This window comes from Marmota marmota, unplaced genomic scaffold (genome assembly GCF_001458135.2).
Source record: "Marmota marmota marmota unplaced genomic scaffold, marMar, whole genome shotgun sequence".
Classification (NCBI taxonomy): Eukaryota; Metazoa; Chordata; class Mammalia; order Rodentia; family Sciuridae; genus Marmota; species Marmota marmota.
This window is the reverse complement of record NW_026012509.1, coordinates 1-5,821: the sequence shown is the minus strand read 5'-3', so window position 1 is coordinate 5,821 and position 5,821 is coordinate 1. Positions and strand designations below refer to the sequence as shown.

The 5,821-nt window shown below is 43.4% G+C and overlaps 1 pseudogene; it reads left to right on the top strand.

Annotated features, from left to right (window-relative positions):
• The window catches only part of LOC107134039, a 6,214-nt pseudogene extending 4,597 nt beyond the window's left edge, over positions 1-1,617 (top strand).
• Positions 1,618-5,821: the final 4,204 nt, after the last annotated feature.

The window sequence follows — 5,821 nt, the reverse complement described above, 5'->3', positions numbered from 1 at the left end:
CTCACTTGTATGCATTGTGAACTATCTGTTGGTGCAGCGACTTGTGGTAGTGTTTCGGTATTTTTGCTGATGGTGTCATTGGTGGTACAATTTTTCCAAAAGGAGCCGTCAATTGGCTTGGTGTATCTTCCTCCCTTCTGCTTGTCATGGTCGTTCAGCTAAAATTTGGGGGCCAACAGAGGTGAGGCAAAGAACCTCACCCCCCTGCTGGTACAAAGACCTATCCACAGGTGTGGCTGTATGCTGAACCGGTAGTCAATAATGGGTAAGATCCAATTGCAATGGTACCAACCTAAGACAGGAGGCTGATACCTTGAGGTTAGCTCATCCGATAACAGGTAAGGACCATATGTATTATTGGACAACCTAAGGCAGGCACGGTCCCTAAGCCACATGCTTGTTGTTTAAACAGAGAGGGGGAGATGTTGAGAGCCATAGCTGAAGGGGCCCCAGCAAACTTCCAGCTGCCAGCAAACTTCCAGCTGCCAGCTGATGATTGGCTCACAGCGGCCCCAGCAACTTCTAGCTGCCAACTGATTGGCTCCTCTGCGGTGATGCTCATTGGGCTGTTTCCCCGCCCTTTCAGACCACGGAGCTGCTCATTGGGGGACTTTTTTGGCTTCGCCCACGCAACCCAGCCAATCGGCCTCAAGAGCAGGAGGAGTGGGGGAGGTGGGGAGGCTTGTGGGAAGCCGGTGGTGGCAGTTGGGCTCTGAAGGTTTTTCCTGAGGAGCTGTGTGGTGTGGTGTGTGTGTTCTAAAAATAAAGTTCATTACTTTTGACAAGTGGCTCCTAAATTGTGCCCAGCCAGACTGTGGCATTATTGCTCTCTCAAGACTGGACCCTTGACTGCACACACCCATGTACTTCTTCCTCTGCCACCTCTCCTTCCTGGACCTCTGTTATACCACCAGCACTGTGCCCCAGCTGCTGATCAATCTCTCCAGACTTGATGGGGCCATCAGCTATGGAGGGTGTGTGGCCCAGCTCTTCATATCTCTTGCCTTGGGCTCCACTGAGGCCGTGCTCCTGGTGGTGATGGCCTTTGACCGCTATGCTGCTGTGTGTCATCCACTCCACTACAGAACCATCGTGCGCCCTCATTTCTGCCAGGCACTGACTATTGCCTCCTGGGTGGGAGGCCTCATGAACTCTGTGATTCAGACAGGACTCATGATGGCCATGCCTCTCTGTGGAAATCAGTTGAATCACTTCTTTTGTGAGATGCCTGCATTACTGAAGTTGGCTTGTGAGGATACAGGAGGAACAGAGGCCAAGATGTTTGTGGCCCGAGTGATAATCTTGGTCTTTCCTGCAGCACTGATAGAAGGCTCCTATGCAAACATTGCTCAGGCAGTGCTGAAGCTCACGTCAATGGCTGGGGGTAGAAAGGCTTTGGGGACATGTGGCTCCCACCTCCTGGTGGTTTGCCTTTTTTATGGCTCAGCCATCTACACATACCTCCAACCTACAAGCAGTTACTCTGAGAATGAGGGAAAATTTGTTGCCCTTTTTTATACTATCATTACTCCTATGCTCAATCCTCTGATCTATACCCTAAGGAACAAGGATGTGAAAGGGGCTCTCTTGAAGGTACTAGGGAGAAATAGAGATTGAAGGTAGGAGGGGAAACAAAGACAAATAACATTTTCCATGGTAACTTGCATTTTCTTAAAACTACCATTTTCTTTGGAGGCAGTTGGCCACTAGAAAACAACCTTCTTGGGTCCTCAGAATACCAATACATTCCTTCTGGGAAATTGGAAGTGGGAATTTCTAATTCAGTGTTTTTATGATTATTGTTCAGGAGGGAGTAAGTCTTCTTTTGTGTCACAATGTTCAAAAAGAATGAACTTGAGAAGAGAGTACATTTTGCCATATGTGGAGAATAGGGATGGAGTCTATACATGTCTGAGATCCAGGGAAGCCTAACTAAATGTGGTAACCCTTATCCAAAGAGACTGATTCCCAGTGTTGTCATTAACTCCCAGTGTGCCTAAATGGGAAAGGCATATGCTCACTTGTAGTTTTTTTAATAAATTGGTACCCTGACGACCTTCCCACACAACTCAGACCTATTTCTACTGTCTCAAACAATAGTTATTCCTCTAGCCTTCTGGTCATAACAGTTATTAGCAAATAAGGGGTCCTGCTCAGATGCCCTATTCTGAGCAGATAGGGTCTCAAGGTGAATGTCATTTACCAACTCAAGGAAAAAAGCAAAATATACAGTATGGCATTGAAAAAAGAAAAGAATAAAAGTCTTATTACTTGCACCATGTGTGTTAGTCATGACATCTGTCTAGGCCAGGGGCAAAAGGACAGTCAGTGTAGGTAACTAATGAATGGGTCAGGAACTTGGGGACTGATTCAAGAGGAAACAAAATGCTAATACCTCCTGAACATACTCATCTTTCCAACATGTTCTCAAGGTTACATACCTCCAGGGAATTGCTCCTCCCTGCATGGTGGTGGTAATGAATGCCCACTGGGCTGCTCCATTCCTGCCTGTACAACTGGGAGGCTTCTGTTGGCCCAACTGTTGGTCATGTAGGCAAGATAAGAGGAAGAGGGGGCATGAGAAGAAAGGAAAATTAAAATGTATGAAAAGGGAAGGACACCCCTACTCCCTTGGGCAAAATCTAGGACCCCCCTGTGGCAGAGCCTTTTTCCCTGTGTGTGTGTGTGTGTATGTGTGTGTGTTCTATCTTTTAAATAAAACTCTTTGCGCTTGCCTAAACATTTCTGGACAGTTCAGTCTTAAACACTGGCAGAAGACAACTTGAACCTAATTCTCAACACCAGTGTCATCATAAAGAAATAATGTCCCCCCAAAAAAAACCGGAACACGAGAAGTTCCTGTGGTAACAGTTGTCCAATTCGTAGTGTATATGTAGCCCTGGCTGCTCTGCCACTGAGGCTTAGTTTAAATGGGTATGTTTTGTTTTCCTCTTCTCCCTCTCCTTCTCCCTAACCTTAAGGGAAACTGGATTACCTTTTTCCTATCCTAGGCCTGAGTTATCTGTCTTTGAACACACCCCACAGGAACCAAGTAATTTAAATAATTTACTCAAATTCTGTCCTCAGTACTTCTTTCAATCTCCACTCCCTCTCCCTGGTCCCCTTCCTCTACTGTAATGGTCATCCTTCTATTTTTTTTTCTTTATTTGGTTACCAAGGATTGAACACCAAGGATGCTTAGCCACTGAGCCAACACCCCAACCCCTTTTTACTTTTAATTTTTTTTATTTTGAGGATAGTGTATTAGTCAGTTTTTTGTAGAAGAACTGAATCAACAGGAAGTGTGATTATAATCAGGGAATTTATTATATTGTCTGGATAGTTCCCAATGGCCATCTGTAGGCTGGAGAGCTAGAGGAACCTGTAGCTGCACAGTCCAAGATGCCTCAAAGCAAGAAGGATCAATGATGCTACCCCAGTTGGAGGCCAAAGGCTTCTGGAAACTCTCTGGAGAATCACTGGCAGAGTCCCCTGTGGAAGAGTGAAGGAGCAAGAATCTGATATCCTCAGGTGACCACAGCAGCAATCAAGAACCTGTTCAAGAAGAATGGAGCTTGCATCTGCTGCTGCTTCCTTGTTCTCCCAACCTTTATGCCATCCAAGGATCCAGCGTATTGGTACTGCCTGTGCTTAGGGAGGGTTTCCACTTCAGTTCGCTACCCTATGTCACAATCATTCCTAGATACCTCACTGACATACTTAGAAGCCTCTTAATCTTTGGCATCTCTTAATTCAATCAATCAAGTTGACAATTCAAATTAACCATTACAGCAGGTTTTTGATAAATTGCTTAGGGCCTCACTAAGTTGCTGGGGCTGGATTTGAACTTGTGATCCTCCTGCCTCAGCCTCCCAAGCCACTGGGATTACAGATGTGCACCACAGCACCCAGCAATTTATTCGTTTTCAAATTCCTGTCTTATACCTAAAGGTGAAATTCACTGTGGTATAGTCATATATGTTTACAACATAATTTATTCAATTTCATTTCACAGTTCCCCACTTTTTCCCTGGATATTTTCTTCCCCTTTATCCCCTTCTTTTACTATATTAGTCTCTCTTCTATTTTCATGGGATTCCTCCTTTTTTACCTTTGTTTTACTCTGGCTTTCACTTCTGAGAGAAAGTATTCAACACTTGACTTTCTGAGTCTGGCTAATTTTACTTAGCATAATGTTTTCCAGTTCCACTCATTTACCATCAAATTCCATAATTCCATTCTTCCTCAAGGCTGAGTAATTCACCATTGTGTATGTATAACCCATATACACCATATTCATTCATCTGTTGACAGGCACCTAGGCTCATCTCATAACTTGATTACTGTGTATAGTGCTGCTCTAAATATTGTTGTGGCTGTATCCTTACACTATGTTGATTTTAATTCTTTTGGATAAATACTGAAGAGTAGAATATCTAGGTCATATGATGGTTCCATGCTGAGAGCCATAGCCAAGTAGGAATGACGCATGGCAATTTCCTTGTCAGCCTACCCAATGTTGCTTAGAGGGAGGACTCTCCATTGTGGAAATGGGCTTGCCTTGGACCCAGGTCATTTGCAGTGACATTGCATGAATATTTGAGAAAGATGACCCTGCTCAAGGACCAGGGTGGATCCGGGTTTTGGGTGGATCTGGGTGTAGGGTGGATCCTGCTGGGAATAGGGCGTATCCTGCTGCCTCCGGCACCCGCTCCTTGAGTTCCCGTGGAGTTCTCCTGGGGTTCTGAGAGGATTTGGTACGAAGAGCCCAGTGGAGGGTGTATTTTCCCAGAATGTGCGTGTAGAGTGCCAGTGACCATTCGGGAATAAAGACTTGCTGTTTGAATCTACAAGGTTTTTGTGGTGGCTCAGTTATTTTGTTCCCAGCCAGACTGCAGCAGTTCCATTCCTAGGATTTTGAAGAATCCCCATATTGGTTTCCAAAGTGATTGTGCTAATTTGCAGTCACAAGAACAACATATAAGTTGCCCTTATCCCCTCATCTTCACCAACGTTTATTATTGTTTGTATTCTTGATAACTGCTGTGCTAACTAGAGCAAGATGATATCTCAGTGTAGTTTTGATTTACATTTTTGTAATTGCTAGGGATGTTAAAAATTTTTTCATGTATTTTTGGCCCATTTGTATTTCTTCTTTTGAGAAATTCTTGTTTGAGTCTTTTGGCCAATTATTAATTAGATTATTTGAGTTTTTTTTTTTTGGTGTGTGTGTGTGTATGTGTGTGTGTGTGTGTTTAGTTTTTTAATACTTTAGATGTTCTGGATTCTAGTCCAGAGGAATAGCTGGAAAATATTTCTGGATTCTTATCAGAGGAGTAGCTGGAAAATATTTTCTGCCATTCTGTAGGCTGTCTTTGCACACTTATCTCCTTTGATGTGCAGAGGGAGTTAATATTTTCCATTTGATGCTATTCCACATATTATTATTCATTTTAGTTCTTGAATTTATGGTCTTCTGAAGGAAGTCAGTGACTGTGTCAGTTTGTTGGAGTGTTGTGTGCATGTTTTCTTCTAGAGGTATAAAGTTTCTGTTCTAATTCCTAGGTCTTTAATCCACTTTGAGTTGACTTCCATGAAGGATGAAAGATAGCAATCTTGTTTCATTCTTCTACATATAGATACCCAGTAGCCAAGATCATTTGTTTAAAATCTCTCTTTTCTCCAACATATGTTTTACACAGCTTTGTCAAGTATCAGATGACTCTATCTATGTGGGTTTTTTTCCTGTGTCTTTTATTCTATTCCACTGGTCTTGAAGTCTATTTTGGTGCCAACATGCTGTTTTTGTAACCACAGTTCT